A 12,782-nucleotide genomic window follows, 5' to 3' on the forward strand; every position below is an offset into this window, starting at 1 on the left:
TGTTAAACCATCTCAAATCATCCAGCTAGAGTCTCAATTTGAAATGGCAGTGCAAAATCTGGAGGATTTGTGCATAAAGATGCACAAATCTTCCAGTGCAAGTGCATACTTATATACCAATTTTAAATGTAATCTTAAGGAAAAACAAGGTTGCAAGAATTTCACCCTATATGATCGGGGTGAATACTGCCACTAAAGACTTTGAATATTACTTCATGCTACACAGCTCCATCAGTTTTGTGATCAATATAGGCGCAGACAGACACAACTTGCTGGAAAAACCACAAGATATTCTATTTTACTAAATTCGTATTTTTGTTTACATTTTATAATAATTAAATAATGAAATAAATTAAATTATCCTGTTGGTGAACATATTGGAATAAGCTGGCAGACACATTAAATGCCAAAACTGATACATTGTTCAAATGATAGTATCCGCTGAGCCCTGGAACTGAAGGATTTTTTTTTCTCTGCATCAGCTAAAGACATTCTGAAAACAACTTTAGTCCTATAAAGACATCAGCCTTCAATGCTGCCATGATTCCATCTTTACAAGAATTACCTTTTGCCAATTTAGAGGTAATTTCAAGTGCATGAACAAGTTTTGTCGGAGGCATTTACAGCATGGGAACATTCTGCTCACACTCGGCTCAGTGCAAATTTTATTACCCTTTAGATAATGCATGTTTTCTGGTACAATTGCAGCGACTCGTAACATAAATCTTCCCTCCCGTACGTTATTTATGTCAGCACCTCTACATTATGAAGAAATGTTAACTCTGTCAGAAGTGCAAGCACTTGCCGATCGCTGTGTGATTACAGCACTGCTTGACTGAGTGAGATAATAATATAACCGCACACACACACAGGCACGCGCACGCAGCCCTATCCACACACCAATCTTAGAGGCACGGAGTTGATGCTCAGTGATTAAAGTGGCATGCTTCTGAGTGTGTCACCTGGGTTCTGCTGTATCTTAAATCAGGACAGTGGGGCTCAGATTGGGTATTGACTGGCCTGCAGAAGTCTCCATCCATCATGCTGAGAAACGATAGCGCGGAGGCCGCCCCTGAAGTAGCCATATACCACCGATGTCGCTCAGTTGGCTGGCCGAGGTGACGCAGGGTTAGGCTGGAGGCGCGGAGAGCGGGCAGAGAGGTGCGGCTCACAGGCAGATGCAGGCAGACAGGCAGCATGTCGGCTGTCAAAATATGGATAAACACTCCGAACACGAGCCAATGCGAAGCCGAGTGCACCTGTGACAAACACTGGCTGACAAACACATATGCTCAGACATGAAGCACTTATCATATGAGATAAGGCTTCCGTCTCCATTTCTTTCCTGCTGTCTGTCACTCTCTGCTCCACTATCAGAAACAGCCATACACAGCAACACACACCGCGCTCCGTCTTGAGGGCCTGCACAGCATCTTTTGACTATGTGCCTAATGATAATAAATGAGCCATCATGGGCGGGAAGAGAGGCACTAAGTCATTTCTTTCATCGACAGGAGGAAGACTGGGAGCCCCAAGGTCACCCTACTGTCAGCATCACTCTCCCAAATGACTCCTTGCGCTCTCTTTCTCTCACACATCCATGTGTGTTCTCACAGAAAAAGTGGCACGAAGAGCCCCATAACACCAAACGATTTGCCAATTGAGAAGCCCACATTGATTTTCTCAGTTTTACCAAATAAAACCCCCTGGATGCATTTTTGAACCATCCACAAGGATGGTTTCAGTTCTGCATTCAAAACGTAGGTGGGTTATTATATTAGGAGCTATAATATAACCAACAATGACTTCAAAAATCAGCTGCACCTAAAACCAGAGGACCAACTAAAGTATGAATGAAGCCACTACAGAGTAACTATACATTACTGGTAGCCAAACCAGATCTCAAAAACTTCATAGTTTCCATCTCACAAAACTATGAAGTATTGCCGTATAGTTTAGATTTGTCCATTATCATAATCCCCAGACATGCACACAAATGCTGTTTGAGAATCTTGTTCTGAAGTCAGAAGGGAAGTAGCTTCTCTCGTGTTGATGTATTAAACTAACAAAGACTGCTTGTTGGTTAAGCTAACACTCAAATCCATAAACACAGAGTAGGCTTCCAGTAACAATAAATATTTTATGCAGCTGATTATAGGTCACCGGATAGAGCATTTTCAAAGCTTTTTGGAGCATTTTAAAATGAGACAATCGTAAAAACCATAACATATTATGGAATCCTTTAGTTTTTAAAGTTATGACTAAAGTAAGCTATTGCTATTTTAAATTCTTATAAAAAAAATCCTGTCTGGAAAAGTTCAGATCATGGTGTGGAAGCTAAAGGAGCTCCGTCGCCACTCGTTCAGAGGTAACGTTTTAAAAACATTATTAGCTTGCTCATAAGATGACTTTGATAAAAGCAAACAAAGTGTGTCAATTTTATTTTGAATCTGTCTGAAAGCCGCATTAAATCCTGGATTCGTACCTAGTTGCACTGTAAAAAGCCAAGTTTTATATTTGACATGTTCCAAATATAAAACCTCAAGCCCAAAGGAAATCTTACATGCACATATTTAACTACCTGCTAGAAGCCACCAAATTTTCAAGTGTAAATGCCAGTTGAAATGAGATGGTGGCACGACAAGTGTCAACTTTTGCGAGAAGGTGGATTACATTTTCACATTTTTACCTGTGTGACAGGTTACATCTGCGGTTTCGGTAGAGGTTGCAACCTATTATGACAAAAGAGTACGGATTAGTAACTGCTATTTCATGCCAAGCATCTATAACCTGCTCTGGGCGAAAGAGTACCACAAAAGTTGTGAGCTTTAACCGTTAGGAAGACAGCACCAGATCAGATCAGAAAAGAGTCAGGAGAGCATTGCATAACGGATGTCTTTGTGACCTTCCTGACCCTCCTCACTTCCATTCCTCTCCCTAATGAGCTGCAGCATATTGTCATCTCTCCGAGACTCAGATCGGAATTCAAATCCACACAAGGCAAGCCAAGTGAATTTATCCAGCCAAAGGACACACACTAAAGGAGTCCAAAGCAGCCAATTTTTATTAATACCATGCTAAAAATATAAGTTTGTGGGAGAGATGAGGCATCAGAGGACACGGCAGTGGAACGAACAGGAAGGTAGCGCCTTCTTTTTTATCTGTGGGAATTCTCCTCTCACACACACATGTGCACGCACGTAAGCATGGGCGACCGCACTCACATATATACATTGCAAGTTTGGACTTGAGCTGTAGAAAGCTAATTTGCACCACATTGAAATGCATCTCAATTAAAGAGAAACACATCGAGGTGCCAAGGGAGGAGAGAGATGTGAGAGAACGAGGGGTGTGAAGCAGAAAGTGTGTGAGTGTATGAGAGTATTAGAGGGGTGGGTGGGTATGTGAGTGTGTGTGTGTGTATGTGTTCTCAGAAGGGGATAGCTCAACTGTATCTGGCAGGAGAAGAAGAAGAAAACAGAGGGAAAAATGTGTGTGTGCGTGTGTTTTTTTAAACACACTCTTGGAAAAAACATTTCATTTGAGGATGAATCAGATTTAGAAAAAGGGTGCGAGGAGGTTTGAGGTGCAGCAAAAATCCCAACTAACTTCAACCTTGTTATCACCACCTCTTTGGTTTGGCGCCAGCACACCGGGGCTGTCCCTGCTAAAACTGTGTTTGTGCTAAGCTATTTTTAAACCCGAGGCCATGTACTGTTTGACAGAATGGGAGGATAGCTGCAAGACGCAATAAGGTTTTTGACTAATTGCGTTAGCAGCCAGGACTTTACCTCTGTGTCTTTGAGATGCTTCATTTGTCTCATCTGCCTGTGCTATGTGAGCGAGTACATGTAAGCGTGTTTTATATTTTATCTGATGTGCATCTTTTAGAACAAACAACTGGGGGAAAAAGGAAAAACAAAAGTCACAATCTGGCACATTGGGAAAAAAAAATTAAATCTGCAATTGTTTGTAATGTCGCGACCATTTTGCATGGATTGTCAGGTTCTTATATGACTGTGCCCGTACCAACCCACTGTCTTAACAAAAACACTTAATACAATTACAGCTCTTCCATCAAGTAAAAGACACTCAACTTGTCTACATCTCGCAGAAGCTCTTTAAGCAGGTGTTTGCGTCTGTTCTAGCAACAAAGCTGACAGAATGAGGAGCACTCACGAAAAGAAAGAGCTTTTAATCTTATTCTGATGTAAGACGTAGCAGCACCCTATTCCTGACTGCAGCACTGTAACATCATTATCACAATGACGTCATGCACCTACCAAAGAGAAAAATAAACACAAAGTGTCTTAAAGCCTTCCAGGCTTGAGATACGCATCATTTATGGCTTTATATAATGATATGTTCAAGCTATAGAATTTAGACAGTAAGATATGTCACTTTTTACAGTACACTGGGCTCTAAAGTATTTGCCCTTTACAAATGTATTGTTTTAAATTGTTTTTTGTAAAATTAGTTACAAATTAAACAAAATTTTATATCAGACAGATATTTTTTAAAAAATAAATACAGAATGCCGTTTTTAAATTATGGTTTCAGTTTATGAAATAGAATAGGTATCCAAATAAAACAACACCTAGATGCAAAAAAAAGTAAGTATCCCCCCTTTGTCAAATATATTAGCTATGATCAACCACATTTTTTGGTATACTTTTACTATGTACATCAAGCCCTGATTTAAAAAAAAATGCAGACCGGACCAAAGAAAGTTAGGGGCAGCATTCAGTCTGTAAAGGACAAAAACGCCATTTCTAAAACTTTTAAGAATCCTGCAGACCACAGAAACAGCCATTGTCCACAAATGAAGAAGACTTTCCCTCCCAAGAATGGTTAGTCTACCATTATTACTTCAAGATATCAAAGACAATTGGGAAAATATCGTGTTGACGGACTTTTAGGAAGTCAAACACGGTGGTGGTAGAGGGAAGGTTTAAGGCTTATTTGGTGCTTCAGAGTCCGGACTTTTGAATTCTGCTCTCTCCCAGAAAATCCTTTAGAAAATTCTCTGGCCATCAGTTTGTAACATTAAGCCCAAGCTCACTAATGTAGCAGGACAACAATATAAAACACATCAGCAAATCATCCTCTGAATAGGTTTTGGAATGGCCTATTTAAGCTCTAAACCTGACTCTTAACGACTATAACGAAACTATTCTACAAAGAAAAACAGCCCAAAACTCCTCTAGGATGATGTTAAATACTGTAAAATATTGCAGGATATCGCAATTGCTTAATGGTTTTTATGAGTAGTAGTAGCTAGGTTTAGTGAGCAACTATTTTTTTACACACAAGGCCAGGTTGCTTTTAATAGCTTTTTTTTTTTTCCAAAATAAATGAAATCATCAATTGTCTCCATCAGTATATTTGTATTTAGGTAAGAAAATCAAAAACTACTAATGAATAAAGGCTGCTGGAACCATGAAAACCTTTAAAAAAATAATTATGCTCCAGTCTAGACAACATGTCAAACAAAAGGTAAAAATTACCAGAATAATTAACATTGGTTTAAACTGCATTTTGACATGGAAATTAATGCTACCCATGGCTGGTGCCAGGGAATCTGACAGGGTTTTCATCCCTTCTTGTTTATTTGCCTTCACTAATTTGCGCCTATAGCTATCTCCAGAGAAAAACTGGCTCTGCTGTTTCAGTGCTACCTCTCTGCTTAGCTAGTGCGTTATCTATGCCTTATGTCAGATGGGGGGATAAAGCTGCAGCTGCAGCACTCGGACCCAAGTGTTCAAGAGCTTCAGCAGTTTCAGCAGATTTTTTTTTTCCCCACTATATTTATCTTAAGGAGTGTGGAACTATGGTAGATTTTATAGTACAATTGCCTTTGATATAGGATAGGTGAACATCAGAGCAGTTTCTTTATCACATTAACAATGTGATGTCATTGATTCCTGGAAAGAAATTCATGTGTGGATATGCATTTAGATATGTTAATTGGACAAGAGAGCTTAGAAGTGAGAAATTGTGAAAATGAAAAGACCAATGAAAAATCATCCTCATGAAATAAGTACAAACATATTAAATTCATAAGAATGAGACAAGATGATTTTAGCGAACATTTGGGAAAACTATGAATTTCTCTTTTTAAAGTGTTCATCACAATCCTGAAGCCAAAAAAACAATAAGAAAATTCTCCATTTTATATTTTCTCAACCAAAACAACTTTCAATAATCTGTGTTCGAGGAATATGTTCATCATAGAATTAATCCAAGTATTTCAGATTTTGAACGAGAGATGATCTAATGCTACTCATGAAAATAGCGTTTTGACTAAATTCCGAGAGGTTAGAGTCCTTGTCAAACGGCGTCTTGACTAAATTCCGAAAGGTTAGAGTCCTTGTCAACGGCGTCTTGACTAAATTCCGAAAGGTTAGAGTCCTTGTCAAACAGCATTTTGACTAAAATCCGAAAGGTTAGAGTCCTGGTCAAACGGTGTTTTGACTAAAGTCCAAAGGGTTAGGGTTAGGGTTAGGGTAGGGTTCTCACTGTTTACGTTTTAATTATGTTTTTTAAATCTCTTTCTCACATGCTGTTTTTAATTTTAATTATGTAAAGCACTTTGAAATGCCTTGCTGCTGAAATGTGCTATACAAATAAAATTTGATTGATTGATGAAAAAGCTCTTCATTTTAGCATTGACAGGAAATTTCAAAGCAGACGCCATCTTCAGCAGAGTTAGAGGCAAACAATTAGCCTGCCCAGCTTTTCTCACAGCGCTCGCAAATTGTTCAGTTCTTGTCTGAAGTTCTGTCAACTTGTTTTAAACCACTGGGGAGAAACCAGCAATGTTATGGGGCCTTTTCAGTAGTTTTGTCCTAAGGTGTTGTTGTCCAGTCGGTTGAGAAGTCTGTATTAGCTGAAAACATCAACACAAGCTACTACAGCAGTCAAAAGTGCACACCTTTACATAATTCATAATAGCTCATTATGCAAACAGCAAGTGGATAACAGTCAGAAACACTGATTTCACTTTGTTGAAAAATATTGTGGTGTTGTATTATTACATCCCTAGTAACTAAGTCTTTTTTAAGTTTAGACGGAAAGCAGAGAACGTCTAATATGGGAATGTTTTGGGACATCTTGTGCTTTAAAGTTTTAAACTCCTCACCCAAAGATGTTTGGAGTTTGGAGGTTATAGTTGTGTAGATTATTTTTTACATTGATCAAATCATTTAGTGATTCTTCGTATCTTGGAGACGGGTTCATGGTGTTACTCAAAAAGAGACAAGCTCCTTAAGGGACTCAAAATCAATGATGCTGGCCTGAGGTGGGTTTTCTGCACAAGTGGTCTGAAACAGTGGCCCTGAAATGCTAATCACACCTCAACACAGACAACAGCTTTCCTAAGTGCAGAAGTTCATTCCTTTAATCTGCCAGATAATTAAACATCTCAGCATGGGTACTATTCAGATAATCAGTTTTGCAGCTGTCATTATGGGGACCAATACCAAACCTGTCATCATAATCACCTGCACAGCCATCAGTGACACCACATCAGCTCATCGTCGGAAGATACATCTCATTTTTCACCTGACAAGAAAAACCGATGGGATGTACCGAAACTAACTGATTGGTTCATAGCATGATTGCACGGCCAAGTCTACACGACGAGGCTCAAATTCTCTGGTGAAACATCTGTGCGGATTCCCTGACTGAAATTCATCTAAACAGAGTGCTGGAGGTAAATTGAGGAGTGAAGAGGCCGGACACTTTCCAATAAAAATGAGTTTTCTTTCATTCATTATGATGCCTGCTTGAGACATATCATCTCTTCACATATTTCATTTCATTTTTTTCCCCCCACAAGCTTAACAGAGACACAAAACAGCAGAAACTCAACTGTTGTCCAACATTTTTCAGACATGTCGCTTTAGCAGAGAATTGCCAAAATTTGAGTCTTACTTGAGCAGTCTTGTTACCTGGCATGGGCCGCCATGAAGAAATCAATAAAGATGCTATGGGTTTACGATATTACAGTTTTAACACAAAAATTTAAAACAAGAATTATGTGATTGCTTGTCAGTATTATTTTCAACAGTGTTTCCTGTTAGAATGACGAGCGGCTCCCCTGCAAGTTGTAATCAAACTATCCTGTCATGTATTCATGCGTATGAATAAATGTATGCTAAGCTTAAGGAAATGAGGAGCATTCTGTGGAACAATAAGTTCAGTCATGTATATGACGTATGCGTGTTGCTGCTGATGTTCCATATGCAGTTTGCATATGGAAGTGAACTGATCTTCATCGGCACAGACATAGTGTCTGTATAGTGTACTTTGGGATGAAATGATTATATTATTGGCTTATTGATGTGGAATTTGCATGCAACTTACAGAAATCTAGGAGCAGTGGAGCATTTTAAGGTTTAAATGCAAGGCATTGACATGCATAAAAAACTGTCAACTTGGCTTAGTCTGATGTCAAATTGTATGTATTACAAAAACAGATGAGTAGTAAAGTGATACTGTGGCATTATTCAACTTGAGCTGCATGCCTTGCCTACTGCACGCAAGGCAGATTTGCAATAATGTCAGAGGGATAAGTTTTCACAACCTGACTGTCTGTATTCAGTTGAGAAATATTTTCAAGGAATTTAACTGGGCTTTTTACATAGGTAAGAAAAAAACCCAGCAGACTTCATCAATGATCTGATCAGCAGTGTGCAACAACAGGTGAGGTGGTAATAATGCAATTACTCCATACAGCTGGAGAAAATTCTGGTTTCACAGTTTCAACCTCTTATTAGCTCACTATTCTGTTATCTATGCTGGAAAACACATCAACAGAGACATTTTTATTATTATTATTTTTTTTTTTACATATTTTCTACATCTGTCTTACATTAGCCTAAGTGCTGCCTTAAATTTCAAACAGGCTGAAATATGAGGAAATGATTTTTGTGTGTTTTAATCTGTCATTAATGTTGATAGGTTAAGACAATGTAAACAAAAGACACCCCCATGTAATGCAGTGGACTTGCCTCAACTTGCTTCTGGTCTTAATAAAGTCAGGGTGATGTTTGTATTCAACTAATCTCTGTTGATGCATCTTCTACATTTACTAAGCATGAAATTGGAAACACTTTGCTGCCATCTAGCTGTTGGAATTATGCCCAATAATGCATAAAGTGCTAATTAATGTACCAATTACCTACCATATTGAAATTAACAGTCTATGTTTCGCTTAGCTTCTCCTGGATAGCAAGGCAAATAGATTTTTATTTGAATTGTTTTTTATAAAACTGCTAAGAAATTCACTCAGTAGTGAAGTTTAGTCATCACAAATTCAGTGTGAAAAATATTACCTCAGTGAAAAGCAATAGTTGTATTTCGAGTGTCATTTAGGACCTATTAACACAGTGAAACCATAGTATAGTTGTTGTTCTCCAAAGATCAATTTCTGACAGCAGTTATTGAAAACAGGTGTCAGAGTGAACTTTTCAGGAACATCCTCTGTGGAGTATGTGAAGTTCTCAATAGGTGTGAAAGTGCACATGTGCAGAACATATGGCTGCAGGGACTGTTCTCCACATGCAAGAGCAGATAACAAAAACAATGGAGGATAGCATTGCACTGTGTTGCTTCTCAAACTGTTCAGTTTAGTACAACTCCTGAAACAAAATATATAGGTGTGTTACATGAGCACTTAGTTTATCTGAGATCAGTTACTGCTTTCTAAATGAGGTAGAAGCTAGTACGGTGGAAGCTAAGGGTCAAAAGCACATGTGCATTTCAACAATATTCTAAAACTACAGCACCACATAGTGTCCTGGCATGACAACTACAGTACAGGTAAGGTGTCTATGCAATCTCATTTAAACATGGAATGATTCCCCAGTCTACATCCAAAAATACCAGCAACTTCTGGGCAGCGGCCCTATGTAGGTGTAGCCTTGGTATTCAAGCCTATTGAATGGACTCAGTGGTGGATTTTGATATTGTCCAGAGCAGCATTATAAAAGGTGTGTGTGTACAGATTGTAACATACAATGTCACAAAGACAGTTCTATATTGCTTTTATGCATTTGTAGTCAATAAGGAGACCGCATTCCCTTCTTGTTGCCGGGAAAATGAAGACTGTTTTGCCTGCCTTATCTGCCTTATCCATCACAAATGATGTGCTCATTCCAAGTTCTATAAATGATGTTACTGCTATGACCACCTACTACTACAGCATGCATGGTTGTAGAGAATTGTGGGCAGTGCACAGAAACAAGTCAGGGAGAGGCACTGCTGTGCCAACCTAAGCTTCATCCAGCCAGAACTTTTTCTGGGATCTCATTAGAAGTGCAGGACCAGCACGAAGGATAATTTTAGCAGTTTTGAAAATGTAACTTTTCAAAACTACGACACTGGAAGTTTTAATCCTCTTCTCTTTAGTATTTTAAAGTCTACAGGAATGTTTGTGTTCCTGCAGACTGTGACAGAATGTGACTGGGAAAAACTGCTTACTAAAGTAACCCCCCCCCTCATCCTTTTCTTCCAAAACTTTGAGTTAGCATAATCTCTCTCTGTTCTTTTTCTCTTTTTGCTCCCTCATTCTTTACTTGCACACACATGAGCGAGCAAAGCCGTCTCACACACCCACACAGGCACACTAAAAAGACACACACACACACACATATACCCCCACATACAGTGACAGCCCCATACTGTAATTAAGCAATAAAACGAATCAGCAAATTACTCAGACAACCTCCACGGGGCACTTTGTCTGGTCTTCACTGGCCTCTTGATCTGCCCTTGATGACACCGCTTATGAACCTTTAAGCGGCCCTCAGCTGTGCTCGGCCGCCTCTGATTGAGAAGTCATCACATTAAGTAAGGACTCTATTAGCTCAAATGGTGGCATGTAACCAGATAATCGGCTGTGGACAGCAAGTGTGGCTATGTGGGAGGTGAGATGCTAACGGATGGTGTGTGGGAGAGTAATGTTTTATGTTGGAGGAAGTGTGAGCTCTCCATTAGAGACAAGTTTAATTGATAAACAGGACAATAAAAAAAAGCAGCAAATGGCCCAGTAGATGCCTTCTTACAGCACAGCCGGGAGTGTGTCACCACATATAATGAGCAGTAATGGCACTGACAATAAGTACATCTTAAAAAGAGCCTGCAAAACCGTATTAGATAATATGATCATTGTAGAGGCATTAAAGACTAATAAAAATCCTCCCAATAAAGGGAAGAAAGAAAGCAGCGCTTCCCTGAGGGATCCCGCAAATGTTTCTTCTCACAGTCTTCTTTCCTCTCACCCTAATCTCCCTCCTGTTCTCCCACACTCCGGACGGTATTATTTGACTCTCAGCCCGCTTCGTGATAGGAATACTGACAGCTAAATTGTCACAAGTGGCCACGTTTAATTCACATGCACAATAAGCGGGAACTAAGTGGGGTACGTTACAAAAAAAAAAAAAAAAAAAAAAAAAAAAAGGAGGGGGGGGGGGTTCCGAAAGAAGCGAGTAAGCAGTGCTGCGACGTTTCTGCTTTTGTGCATGCAAAAAAACAACAAAGAAGAGTTGGCCAATTAAAATAAAATAATAATAATAATAATAAATGCACTTGAATAATTTGGCTTGCACACCCTGGGTTCTTATCGGATCAGCACAACAGATGCAGCGCTTTGGATAGTATTCACTATTAAAATAAATGCAATGATTTTTTTAATGTAACTAAGTGAGCTCACCACAAAATCCAGATGAGCGCTCGATGTACGGAGAATCCCGAGGAGTTTCCCGTGTCTTTCTTCGCCTCAAGTTGAACACAGCGGTCGGATGCGGTCCCACGGTCCCGACTGTGAGAGCTAGGAGGAGAAACAAGGTAAGACATCATCTGAGAGAAAGCACGGCACAGAGTAGGCAATCGAGGTCAGCTAGACTCTTTGGGGAAGAAAAAAAAAAAGAAAAAGAAAGAAAATATCAATGTTTACACGTGTTTTTAGCTAAATAAATAGTTGATTTACCCCTTTAAAGGAGCCGGGACAGCCGCCGGAGAGTATTAGGAGAGCCGGAGGAAGGAGCGGGCAAAGGCGGCGGTTGTCAGATTTGACTCCAAACTAGTGCTGACGATGCGCGCAGAGATAAGCGACGGAGGAGAGAAAGGGAGAGAGAGAGAGAGAGATACAGAGAGAGAGAGAGGAAGTGAGAAATGCAGGAGCTACACTGAAGTTGAGGGGCAGAAGAGGGAGACGACCCGTTGATTTTAACAACCCCCTTAAAAGTTGCACAAGTGGGTCAGAATGCGAACACAGAACATCATATGAACCCCACCAGCCCCCCGCCCCAAATGTCCGAACAGAGCATGACTCTGAATCCTCTTACACTGACTTGTAAAACGAATAGTCTGCAGCCTCCAGTCAACTTCATATGAAAACGAAGCACTCAAAAGGCAGCAGGATATTCAGAACCGAACAGAAGAACATTACCTGTAAACTGTAGCTTTGCATTGATTTGCTAAGTGACTATAAGTTGACTTTGATCAAGGTTTTGCAAACACTCGATTAAATTTAACTTTTAGGTGTAGCCTATTGTGAAGTTACGATATTGACTTTAATCAAAATAAGTAAAACTTAAACTTATATTTTAAAGCACTTAATTTACAAAGTTGAGCGCATTTTGAGGTCACCGTTTAAAATTATTTAGTTAATTTGAAGTGATATGAAACGGAATGATGTGATATTGGAGCCAGCAAGGTATTCCACAATCCATTGGACCACCAGCAGGAGGAATGAGTGAGATGAGTGCTGAAAATTC

The 12,782-nt window shown here is 39.5% G+C and overlaps 2 protein-coding genes across 26 annotated transcripts in view; one reads left to right on the forward strand and one right to left on the reverse strand.

The window, feature by feature from the left end:
- Positions 1 to 11,801, reverse strand: part of ptprdb (protein tyrosine phosphatase receptor type Db) — a 221,713-nt gene extending 209,912 nt beyond the window's left edge. For all 23 annotated transcript variants that reach the window (XM_007551700.2, XM_007551701.2, XM_016671248.1 and 20 more), the window contains exon 1: positions 11,717 to 11,801. The gene's annotated coding sequence lies outside the window, so the exon portion shown is untranslated. The remainder of the gene's footprint in view (positions 1 to 11,716) is intronic.
- The window catches only part of LOC103137804 (uncharacterized), a 56,350-nt gene continuing 55,337 nt past the window's right edge, over positions 11,770 to 12,782 (forward strand). For all 3 annotated transcript variants that reach the window (XR_001662054.1, XR_001662051.1, XM_016671262.1), the window contains exon 1: positions 11,770 to 11,850. The gene's annotated coding sequence lies outside the window, so the exon portion shown is untranslated. The remainder of the gene's footprint in view (positions 11,851 to 12,782) is intronic.

This window comes from Poecilia formosa, unplaced genomic scaffold (genome assembly GCF_000485575.1).
Source record: "Poecilia formosa unplaced genomic scaffold, Poecilia_formosa-5.1.2 Scaffold43, whole genome shotgun sequence".
Classification (NCBI taxonomy): Eukaryota; Metazoa; Chordata; class Actinopteri; order Cyprinodontiformes; family Poeciliidae; genus Poecilia; species Poecilia formosa.